The sequence below is a fragment of the Cheilinus undulatus genome, linkage group 3, assembly GCF_018320785.1.
Source record: "Cheilinus undulatus linkage group 3, ASM1832078v1, whole genome shotgun sequence".
NCBI classification, from domain to species: Eukaryota; Metazoa; Chordata; class Actinopteri; order Labriformes; family Labridae; genus Cheilinus; species Cheilinus undulatus.
This window is the reverse complement of record NC_054867.1, coordinates 54578727-54592026: the sequence shown is the minus strand read 5'-3', so window position 1 is coordinate 54592026 and position 13300 is coordinate 54578727.

Here is a 13300-nt window from a genome sequence, read left to right as displayed (position 1 = left end):
GGCTGAGTTGAGGGGCGAGTTTGAGGGCTTTATGTCCCTCAGTTTTGAGCTGTTCCTGGAGCTTCCTTGGTATTGAGGGTTATCACTCAAAGAAAGATGGGGGGATGATATCGAGCTATAAATGTAAATTTCATTTTTAATAGAGATTTAAAAAAATATATGAAAACCACTCAAGTATCTTAGTTTAATGTTATTTTATGGATTATTTACCTTTTTGTAGTGCAACATTTACTTTTATTTTTACGATCATAAGCTGGTAACCGTGCTGTCTTGGTCTTCTTCTTCTTCTTCTTCTTAATCAACAGACTATGCAGTATTGGTACTTTACTGCCCTCTACAGTCTGAAATGGTAACTGCTTTTAAGGGGTGTCCCATTTCTAAGTTACGAGATGGCCCTTACACTTGGTTTAGAGGGGCGAGTTAAGACTGAGTGTTGAGCTTGAGGGTAAGATTGAGGGTTAGGGGAGAATTGGGATTCAGCCTTAGTCCTTATGAATGGCAGGGGATCGAAATGGGAAAATATCACACTACTCAGCTTCAGCAGCTACAAATATGCTTTATAACAGAGTTCCAGAAATCATGTGGACATTTATTTTTTTATTATAAATATCTGACTTTTTAAGTTTTTAGATAAATGCTTCAAAGGTTTAAGAAAACTAGCAATAAACATAAAACAGCATGATCATGCATACTGAGTTATATTAATGTGCAGACCCTTATGTCTGTTTGCTGAGTGCCTTTTTTACCCCACTGTGGTGTTTAGGGGACTGGTGCAATGCATTAAGAGACGCCCGATTTGAAAGACAATGATAACTAGAAAAGCACTGGGAGAGCACAGACCTCCGCCATTAGCTCTATCTCCGAATAGTGAAGAATCCTTTTAAAAATTTCTGGATCCGCCCCTATGTGCCCCCCACCATGGCATTCGTCGATGTGGGGTGGAAGTACAGTGAGGGCAAAGCATTGGCTTCATTACGGGTGGACTGTCATGGTGGAAGCGTTGCCTGCTGGTGCCAACAGATGCACTGACAGTCTCACCCATGGTCTCACTGGACGACTGGAAGTCATGGCAGAGGGTGAATATTCCTCTATTCCTCCCAGCATTGTGAGTATTCTCTCTATAATTCGCTGTCTTTCTCTCTGTTACACCCCGACATGTCTCCTTGACCGGGTGTGCGTCTTTCAAACTCTATAAACTTCAAAACTTTGAATAGAAACACACCCAAAAATGCTGCTTGGGTTGAAGTAACTCATGACAGCCATCGGTGTAAAGTGGTAACAGCACAGATCTTCGCCATTAGCCCTATCTCGCAATAGTAAAGAATCCTTTAAAAAATTCCTGGATCCAGACGGTGATCCGGATCAGTCCCAAAATCTAATCAGTTCTTCCTTATGACATTTCTGACATTTCCTGAAAATTTCATCAAAATCTGAAACAAACAAACAAACCCACCTGATTACATAACCTCCTTGGCGGAGGTAATAAAGAAAGTGAGACGTATTTATTGTTAATGGTTGTTTTATGAAGAAATCAGAGTCAACTGTATTTGAGCCATGGAGTTCCAAGATAAACACAAAGTATTCACAACATACAAGACCAAGGTAACGGGGTTCACTGGTTTTGCAATATGTTAAAAAAATGAAGAAACGAAGCTGGCGAGTTATTTTTGTTGATCTTGAGTGCAATGATTCACACCTGACATGCATCCTAATCATGGCTCACATCCTCCTAATTCAGCGGTCTGTTTAGGCTGCAAGATTTCAGGCCTCTTCCTTTGCTCTGCCATGGATCAGCACTGGGTTAGGGTTAGGGTAGGAACGCCAAAATAATGGCCACGAAGCAGCGCCAGGATCCATGCACTGGCCATCACTGTCCCCTGAGACAGGTCTAAGCCCAGTTCAAGACCCCAGGGATCCTTGTGTGCAATTTGGCACACCAGAGTCTTTCAGCCCTGATTCTCTGCGTGGTCGTCCACCGTGGGTTGCATTGGATGACCTTGGCTCGCACCGACGCTCAGGAGTATGCAGCCCCTTGCGTCGCAAAATATTATTTCGATGTTAGGTGAACTGTAACAGCAATGTGTTTCTGGTTTCCCCGACATACTGTGCACCACAGGTAGAACACGAGATTAAATAAATACAATTTTTGGTGAGGATCCCCCCAGGCCATAACCTCTCAAAGCACATGGACACGCCCATTTCCATGTTTCTCACTGGCAAATCCATCTTGCAAAGCTCCCGTCTGAACTGTTTGGGCCCGGTTAGAAAGTGACAGGCGGAGTTGTGACGTAAACAAGCAGCAACAAGAGGCCGGTGAAATTATGGCAGAAGACATTAGCGTGGATGCTGCTAAAGCGCCAGTTTTATCAGAACTTGACAACATTTCTTTGTTAAAAGAAAAACAAAGAACTGCAGTGAGTTGTTTTCTTTTAAGAAACAACAAAAGTCATGTACTTGCATGTCTATAGTCGCCATGGTTCACGTTGTGCAGTTCTCTATGGAGTTTAGTGCTTGGTAGCGGCTACGTCACATGTTTTGTTGCTCTGATTGGCCCGTAAAGATGTGACAGACAGAACCTTCATCCAGTCACCCACTGAGTTTTTTTCAAAGGCTCTGCCCTTTCCCGAACGCTGTATATAGAAGGTTTTCATGATGGATGTGTGAAACAAATCCATCTGGCGGGGTCAGGTTACCTAGGCCATGCTTTTAAACACATTATTCTTACCTTTGCTGCAGATCCAGGTCTTCTGCTTATAAAATCCCCTCTGACCTCTAGGTTTTGGGGTCACCAGAGGCTTCCCCTTGGCATGCAGCAGGTCATCCTGCAGATTCTTCTTTTTCTTCTCAGCTGCAATGATTCTGTGGTCCTCCAGGATGATTGAATTGCCAATTATGTTGTTGAAGTTGTTTATGATCACCTTAATTTCACTGCAGGTCTGGAGCATGTGATGAAAACAGGGATTGCTGTGGAGACCAAACTGGGCCTGGTTTGTTGACAGGTCTTCAGGGCTGCCCTCCTAAAGGTGCGACTATACCCTCTAGTGCCCAGTGCCTTGAACAGTGTCCTGGTGGCCTCCATGAAATCCCAGCTGTGAGTAGACTCATTGTCTCAGCTCACTAGTCTTTTTGTCTACTTTCTATGTCTTTCTAATGATTGTAGGTCTGGGTCCAGGTCCATATTGGATGGCGTCTGGGTCCGGACCCGGACCATGGTCCGCCAGTTAGTGACCCCTGGTCTAAAAGGTCAAACTATAGGATTATGAAGTCAAAGTTTGGAGTTGAAAATATGCGATAAAATACAAAAGAATTGGTTAAAAAGGTCAAAATATGAATTAAAAAATAGAATTACGAATCCTAAAGCTCAAAATATTAAATGAGAAGTCAAAATTATGAGTTAAAATGCACAAAGTATGAAATAAAAAGTCAGAATCTTAAGTTTGAGTTCTAATTGTGAGATGTAAAATTGAAAATATGAATTTAAAACACAAATTAATTTATTTCTCCCACAGTCCTGACTTCTTATCTAAATATTTTTACTCCTTACTTTTTCAGATTTTATGACTTAACAAGGATATCTTAAATCATCAAGGATACGTTCACATTTTTATACTTGAGGAAATCTGCGGCCCTCTTAACGACGGGCCAGTTAGAACAGATTTAACTGTTCCGTGGGCCAGATTTGGCCCCCGGGCTTTTAGTTTGACACCCCTGTCTTAGGATAAAACAGTATTAGAGTTACATTGAATAGATTAACTGCAGCATTTCAGTACGGTTAATAGATGAAGTAAGGTAATAATTAGTACAGTAGGTAGATTGATCAGTGCAAATACGTGTGTGAACGGATGCTTTTTACCACAGAAAGCCTTTTTGCAGCATTTAAGGGCGCTTTCACATTAGGTCCAGTTGTTTCGAACTGCGCCGCGATTCCTCCCTCTCCCCCTCCCCCCCCCCCCCCGGCTTGCTTTCACACTAGCAACATCGGATCTGTGCCAGGACCCATTTGCATATTTACTCAGTCTGAAACAGCAGGTGGCGGTATGCACTTAGCTGGTTTACAACCCCGCCAAGGAGGAGAGAGAAGAAGAAGCTACCATGGCAACCACTGGGGTCATGACCTGAGCAAAGATTGTTTTTGTTTTGACCCAGCAAAAAGTCCATCCTGCAGCCATGGATGATTAAAAATCAACTTCACTCTTCCGATCTGCTTCGTATCCCATAAAGCTGATTCGACGCTCTGTCCCGTATCTGAGTGCGGTTGCATTCACATCTCATCTGAACCGTGCCAGAGTCCACTTTAATCGCGCCCGAGACCACCTTGTAGTGCCACATTATGTAATAACGCCACATTATGTAATAATGTAATAAATTTTCAATTTATTGTGTAATAACGTCGCATTTTGTAAGCCACCAAGCAGTTAGGATTAGGGCAAGGTAGTAGGGTATACCCTGGAGCCCACCTTAAGTCCTAGGGTCAAGGTTAGGTGTTTAGTCCAGAGCCCTGAAGGGGGATTAGGTTTAGGCATAAATCACTAAGCGGTTAGAGTTAGGGCAAGGTAGTTGGGTAGGGCAAATCTTGGAGCCCACACTAAGTCCTATGGTTAGGGTTATTACATAATGCGGCATTATTACATAATGTGGCGCTACAGCCCATGACCCCCAAAAATAAAGGTGCCAGAGACCGTGGACCCCCACTGTACCTAAAGGTGGCTGAACACAGCCATGCACATTCAAAATTGTCATGTGCAGACAAGGCCGTCAATTAGGGGGAAAATGGGAGATCTGTCTGAGGCCAGGCCAAACTTGGGGCCAGCAAAATCATGGTTGTAAAGTTCAGCAGTGGTATTTTATATATAACCTGAATAATAACCACTCTTATCAAAGAAACACATTTAATTCATTTCTGTAGTAAGTAGCCCTCTAACAATATAAATCCTTTTGTTGAAAAAAGAATTAAAATACATTAAAAAATAGCTGATATGGGTAAATAATGGCAAAAAAGTGGGAAAGGTGGTGAAATTGGATTTTACAAGTAGCAGAAATGGGTTAGAAATGCCAAAAATTAGATTAAAGATGCAAAAAATAACCAAAAGATGGCGAAAGGGGGTAAAGTGGCAAAAATGTGCATATTAAGTGGTTAAAGTGGCTGAAATGGCATTAAAGTGGTAAAAACTGTTGTAATATGATGACATGGGATGAAAATGGATATAAACTGGCAAAAAGGTTTAGATGAGGCAGAAATAGTCAGAAACTGGCTAAAATGGGCATATCAAAATTGTGAAATATGGCTTAAAAAATTGGTAAAAGGGGTTAATATTGGTAATAATGAACAGAACCAACAATACTGGCAAGATTTGACTTAGAAGTGGCAAACAGGCAAAAAAAAGTGGTGGAAAGGGTTTAAAATGGACAAAAAATGTTGTAAAGATGCAAAAATGTTAAAATTGGTAAAACTGGTGGGAAAAAGTGATAAAAATTGGTTAAAAAATTGGCAAAATTGGTGTAAAGTCGCATCAGTGTAATTACAAAATGTTCTTAGTGTTTTTTTTAAGACATCTGGAGGCCTCCTCTCAGTGTCTCACAACCCCAAGAGGTCCTGACCCTGACGCTGAGAACCCCTGATCTAGAGCATAGATTATATGAATAAAAGGCTGAATCTACACCACGACTAAGCTTTAAATGACGGGGTCAGAGTTTGGCATGAAAACCTACCAGACCACCACAGACCTTGGTATATTCACTAATTCCCCTTTCGATGCTATCAGGACATCGTCTTCCCCACGTCTACATTCTCTAGTTTCTGCCTTTACTTTGATTTGATATAAACTCAGAAATGTCAGAGTTCTTACCTGATCAGAGTGTGATTTAAAGTTCAGTCCACTTTAACGCTGAAATCCAAGTCAATGTAGGAGAATCAGTTTCTCTGAGAGCGGGTTATCAATAACCAACCGGACTGAGCTGTGATAATGACGATTTAATGTTGCTATAAACCAAACAAAAGCTCTGCTGACTGACAGCTGTTTAAACTGTTCAAACATGACTATGACCATCTGACAGCTGGTTACTACCTAAACAGCCACACCTCAGTGATGGGTCCGTTTACCATACCATGCACCATCAACACCAGTTCCTTCTGTAACGCTATTAAAGCTGTGTGGTGAGAAAAAGGTACGAAAAGATACCCCCAGCTCTTTGTCGAACTCTCTCATCCCTTGTTTTTTTCAAAGTCAACACAAGTGACAGAGACCAGGGTTTCATTTAAATTATGACCCAAAATGCTCACTGACTATCTTTGTCCAATGAGGAGAACTAAACTGAGACAGAGTGAAAATACATCTGTGGTGACAGAATTAAAATTGGACCAAAAATCTATCATAGAATCAGGCCTACCCTTGAATCAAGATTTAATAGGTCCCAAACAGGCCTAAAATCAGCCCTGGGATCAGGCCTTAGTAAGTCCTACAGAGAGCCAAATCTGAATCCAGAATCCAGCTATAAAAGGTCATATGATAGGCCTTAGAGGGGACGTATTATGCAATAATCCCTTTGTAACTCATTGCGATGAACATATATATATATATATATATGTATATGTCTTTTAAAAGCCAGTGCTTGAGTGTCATTGATGTATATATACATTAAAGTGTTTTTTGGCGGCCGGCACAAGGGGGTGCTCTCACGCTCCCTTTGAGTACTTTTGGGGCTTCTGGGATACGTAGTCAGAACCTGCAAGAGACGGTAGATCAAAGCCACTGTGATCAGAACAGGAAGTGGAGATGCAGGAATGGAGGTAATCTAAGCTAAAAGTTCTAAAATATTCAGTATCAGCACAAAATGCCCCTCAAAAAACTGAGGGAGTCAAGTGGACAGTTTTGCTAGCAGACACTGGAAGAAAATTTAAACTCTTGCGTGAGAAATCGGTAAGCCACTGAAACCAACAGCGAGTCCAGGCATCAGCCTCTTCATTCATCTGCCTCGGCGGGCCAAGAGGCTAAAGAATGCGGCGAGGTCTCCCCTGTGTGTTGGAGAAAAAGGCATCCACTGGCCAGCTGGATGCTTACAGCAATGACACTTCAGAGATGGAGGTTTTATCATTTAGATCGCCTTAAACAAAGAAAGAATATAAATGGAGTATTAATCAGTGTTCAGACACACTACACACCCTGGCTCAAATGAGCGACAGGTACACTCAGCTGGAGCACACACACGCACAGACAGCGCCATGATCCTCCATGGACAGAGAGAAGCTTTAAAGCAGAAGGAGAAAGTTCAGGTCTGAGTTTATCCTCTAACATTCTCAAACATTTTTCCTAAACAGATGGGAGCCTTCAGTCTACATTACCAACACGTCAGTGCGAGTGTGTATCAGTATATGTTTGTCATGCAGCATCAAAGCCCTTGGTGCTGCATAAAAACGCACAAATGGATGAGGAGACCAGCCTTTTCAGTTATTTTGGAGGGAAATTTGAGCTTTTATGTGCCGAACACTCTCTCTGTAAACCTAAATCATAACGGCTACTCGACAAGCACGGTCAGAGTGAAGGATTAGTTGTGACACTGATAAATTCAACCCGCCATCGTGGCTAGTTAGAGTCACGCTGCTACCAGCCACGGCTGAAATCCACCCGCATTTGGCTAGTTGGCAGGCGTCAATGTCAAGCCCTGCGTACAATGAAGAACTGTTGACTTGCATGAAGCTGGAAAGGGTTACAAAAATATCTCTAAAAGCCTTGATGTTCATGTGTCCACGGTAAGACGACTGTCTACAAATGGAGAAAGTTCAGCACTGTTGCTACTCTCCCTAGGCGTGGTCGTCCTGTAAAGATGACCATAAGGAGGACCATAAGAAAGATGATCTGATCATAGTTTTCTGAAGGATAACTGCTGTGACGTCTACCCAACAGTTGATGATTCTTGATTCTGAAATGATTTACACAAAAATGAAATACAGTGTTGCCTCTATGATAACAGAGCGCTTAAGGTCAATGAGGAACTTTGGAATGAGGTTAAATTAAATATTTGTAAAGTTTAAAAATAAAGAAATAATGCAACAGAAAATTGGATCCATGTTTTCTTCATTTTGTGTTGTCTATCATAAAATCAGACATTTTGCAAGCCATGTAAGATAAAAATAAGTGACACGGTGGAGGAAGACAAAGCTTCACGATTTCTCAAACTAAAGACTGATGACTTCAAACTGAAAAACAATCACATAAAGACTACCTCGACCTGGGTTGATAGGATTCTAACTTTGTTAATGTAAGCTTAAAGTGGGCAGAGGGGATGTGACCTGGTGGTGTTAGATCAGAGGTGAAGAATGATCAAAATGAATCTTCTATTTCTGAGTAAGGCTCCAAAGTTTTAACCTGACAGACCAGATAGACTGTTTTATATGTTCATCGCACGAATGTACTTCACATTCATCTTCACATTTTAAAACACTTTTGCCATTTAACACCTATTTTTGTCATGTTTAAACTCTTTCTAACACTTTTTTCTGCCTGTTTTTGCCACCTCTAAACCAATTCTTGCCACTTAAGCTTAATGTGGCCTCTGCTGACCCATTATTACCCCCCCCTTTTTTAATCACTTTTTACACCCAATTTTTCCTTTTTTAACCAAATTTCACCATTTAATGCACCAAATTTTGGTAGTTTAACCAATTTCTGACAATGTCTGCCTATTTTTCTTTCTCAATCAATCAATCAATCAATCCTTTATTGATCCCCGGGGGGGAAATTGCCTTTCAGTTACATCCCATCCAAGAAACATAAAAAAAGACAGTGACACATAACAGGGGGAGAACAGGAGCGGGAGAACTGCGGGGCTGCCATACAAGCAGCGCCCCTTTTACTTAGCTGAAAAAGAGAACAAGAGGACGGAAGAGGGGAAAAAAAAGGCAAAACTTGAGAACTTGCACATGTGTGGGGGGGGGGGGGGGGGGGGGTGGTGGGGGGGGGCGGTGTCACAGCACAGACACTGGGGGGGGGGGGTGCGCGCAGCCACAACCCTCCCATGCTACACTGCAGCGAAGGGAGGGAGGAGGGGATGGGAGCCAGCGAAGGCGTTGAGTTGGAGGTGGTGTGTGTGTTATATGTATCTTGTGTGTGCGTATGTGTGAGCCCATCTCCACTCAGTCCCATCCATTGTCTCTGCCGTCTGATATAGGTGACGAAGACACGGCCGTTGCCGTGGAGACGACCTCGGAGAGTTCTGATCCAGAAACAAAGTTCACAGGAGTAGGGGGTGGTGGGGAGGAGATGGGGCCGGAGCATCTTGTCTGCATAACAACCAAAGAGAGTGGAGAGACAACTGGCCTTGGGAAGTCTGGTTATCTCAGGGAGCCAATGGCCAGTTAACCCTTTTTTGCCAGTTTATATCAATGTCTCATCCCATTTCACCAAATTTCCACCCATTTTTTCCAATTTAAAGCCATTTCTACGGTGGCCCTGAGAGCTCACAGCACTGCAACTTAAGAAAACACATGCAAAAAGACAAAACACAAGCAAATTAAGAAAACATCTTCATCAATTTGACAACACATGCGCAGGATTTAGAAAATGCGCTGCAAAGACCACAACACATTAGAAAAACGTGATGCAAACAGACCACAACACAACAGAAGTGTTTCCAGAGGACACTTAAAAGTGATGCACATGTCCGGACATGCTTATTGATGTTGTTGACCATAGATATGGATACGTAGATGACGCGTCCACAGCTATTAAACGTAGTGGCTCTGCATCTGCCGGTCCGCCATCTTGGAACTGGCGGGATTAGTGAAAGCTCATTATAAACAAGCCCACTTCGCCTGTAAAATCCGCCCTACCTTGCTTAATCCTGAACCAATCTACATGACATTTGTTTTGTTATAAAGCTGAAAGCTTGAACATCATACTGATTAATTACTGGAGTTAAATCGAGGTACTTATTGTAGGTCTGATCAACTTTAAATTAAAAATCCTATTATGTCTATGAGGTGTACAGGGAACATGTGTAATTGAATATTTAGAATCTATAATTAGATAGTTTTTGTTTCCCCAAATAGATTTATATAGATAATTTCTCTCCCTCTCATCTTGCAACTGGTCTTTAATCTAGGCTACATGCAGGCATACACTGGGAGTCGTCACGCCCTTTCTCACCTGATGATTTTTGAGTTTGCAGTGCATATTAGCCATGTGAGGACACAACGGCCGATCTCAGCTTAATTACTCATGCAGGGGATGGATTTCTGACTTAAACAGCCGCAGAGCTAGCAGATTCCAGTAAAATTTTCTGAGCGGATCATCAGATGGGAGGCAGAGAGAGAGAGAGAGAGCTACATGAGGAAAACTAAAGTCTCAACAGGTAGAAGTCCCGACGAGTCACGTGATTTCTAATTTCTCATGATTTTCTTCTTTATGGTACAACAAAAAGTGGCAAAACAAAGAAGGAGAGAGCAAAGTTAAAGCTGAATGTTCCTGGCTTCTTTGATCATCTTTATGTTGTCTAAAAAGCCTAAATCAAACTGATACTCACACTGTCTGTACAGCGCGGTGCACACTGACTCTCTCTCTGCGGTGCAGATAATAATGCTTATCGTCAAAATGAGAGAATTTTCCTGCATTTAAGTCAAATACCAGTCTTCTGATGACTGATTTATTGGTTTGTGGGACAGCAGAAAATTAAGGCAAATATATTTTTGAAGTGGGTGATAAGAACTGCGTGCTTTACTAACGCCAAAAAAAATTATATCACCTAGTTTTATATTTTAAGTATTGTATTTAATGACATTATTAAAATAACACTGAGTAAAAAAATAAATACTTAAAGCCAGGAGGTGCTTTCTGCCAGCAACATTAAAATGACCAATCTGGCTTTTAACAATCAGATGACGGTCAGTACTACACCTAGTGAAAGATTCCACATTTCCTTCCAAAACAGCGGGTGCATTGTATTTTAAATAAGGTAACAACTTATAATAAAAAAACCCAGTCAGAAGTCCTGTACATATCTAAAGCAAGACCACTAACATCAGAGCGAGAAACCCATCGTATCTGTGGGCGTCAGCAAAGGAAGTTGGCTTTTTCAATGCTGTCTGCCCTTATAACTCTGTTGCACTCTCACTCTTTTGCCCGCACCAAGATGGCGGCCCCAAAGACGTACCGTCAGATAGCAAACGCATCATCTACGTCTTGACATCTATGTTGTTGACGTGGATTTTGAGTCACAGTGGTGTTGGAAAATGAGATAAAAAGTGTTTTTGATTAATTTTAACATTGTGATCGCATGATTCAGATATTAGCCTATTGCAGTGATCTGCTGTTAAACTATCGTTAGCCTTTTGCTTTTAATTAGCCTGCCAATTCTCATAACCTGATGAAATAATACACACGGTTAATTCACTGTAAAACCATAGACTGTATATAGTGTGAAACCATGTCAGCAAAACCCACTGGTAGTTTAACTTACTTGTCCCCTATTAAGGGTTCTGATAGTAACTATAGCCAGCTAACAGCATGTTTCACACTATATACAGTCTATGGTTTCACAGTGAATTAACCGTGTGTATTATTTCATCAGGTTATGTGAATTGGCAGGCTAATTACAAGCAAAAGGCTAACGATAGTTTAACAGCAGATCACTGCAATAGGCTAATATCTGAATCATGTGATCACAATGTTAAAATTAATCAAAAACACTTACTTTTAATCTCATTTTCCAGCACCACTGTGACTCAAAATCTGCGTCAACAACATCAACAAGCGTGTCCGGACGTGTGCATCACTTTTAAGTGTCCTCTGGAAACACTTTCGTTGTGTTGCGGTCTATTTGCAGCGCTCTTTTCTAACGTGTTGTGGTCTTTGCAGTGCGTTTTCTAAATGCTGTGCATGTGTTGTCAAATTGATGAAGATGTTTTCTTAATTTGCTTGTGTTTTGTCTTTTTGCATGTGTTTTCTTAAGTTGTAGTGCTGTGAGCTCTCAGGGCCACCGTACATTTCAGCCACATTTTAACTCCCTTTCAACAACTATTTATGCCCGTTTTTGCCACTTTAACCCATACTTTTAAAATCCAATTTCACCAACCTTTCCACCTTTTTTTTTGTTATTATTAACCCACTGTAGCAATTTAAATCATTTCAATTATTATTTTTTTAACAAAAGGGTTTTACATTTTTAAGAAGACTTTTACTACACAGATGATTAAAAACATAAATTTGTGTCTTTGATAAGTGTGTTTATTATTCAGGTTAAATATGAAATATGGATACCACAGCTTTACAATAGCTTTACAGTAGACCATGATTTTGATGACCTACATGAGCCCTAAAGCGGGGTGCACACAAAAGGTAATCAGGCTGTTTTTGTCCCAATTTTCCCCCTTCCCAACCAAGGATGGCAAACGCCCGATTATCTTATGTCTAATAACAGGGGTTTTCAAAGTGTGTGAGAGTGAGCCTCCCCTAAGAGAAAATTATTCATTCAGTGGACCCCCACCCACATAAAGATTCAGATTAAAAAGAAAGACCATGTTTTCAAACATTTCTGTCTAATTTTAAATATTTTTAACATTTTTATTTCTTTGATATTTTGGTCTGCAAATGTTCTTAAACATCCTTTACCAGGTAATCAGTTATTTGGTTTCAGTAATGAATTTATTGCTAATACTACCTGATTATTCTGGTCTGATAATCCTTAAAGCAGCATTACTCAACCAAAGAGCCAAACTATTGAAAAATACCTTTACCAGAGCCACAATCTAAGAGCTGGAGGGTAGCTAAAACAGCTTGAAGTAGCAATAAAAATAAGTTAGCAATGGCAAAAATGGTCAAAAAGCAACAAAAAAGGGGTGAAAACGGGAAAAAATGGGGATAAAAAGTGAAAAAAAGATGGGTGAGAAGTGACAAAAAAAAGAGTAACAGGTGGCAAAAAACGGTCCAAAGGTGGAATAAACAAGGCATAAAAATGAGTAAAAAAGCAGTTAAGCGTGGCAAAAATGGGCAAAAAGTCAGAAAAAAATGGTATTTAATGACAAAAGGATGCTTAAATGGGATCAGAAAATCCCATCAGAAAATACATGAATAACTCTGTCAATAAATGGAAAGGTTGAAATCCAAGCAGTTAAAAAATTCAGTAGAAATTAATCCTATTAGAGTTAAGCGAGTTTACAGTGGAAGCAATAAAAGATTTAGAGCAGGGGCATCAAATCCAGGCAGAGCAGGGGCGGATTCTGAATTTAGGTCAAACCTGAGGGCCTAACAGAGTCAACATTTATCCATAAACATTCAACCTTAATTTTTACCAGTAATGAATTATAGAA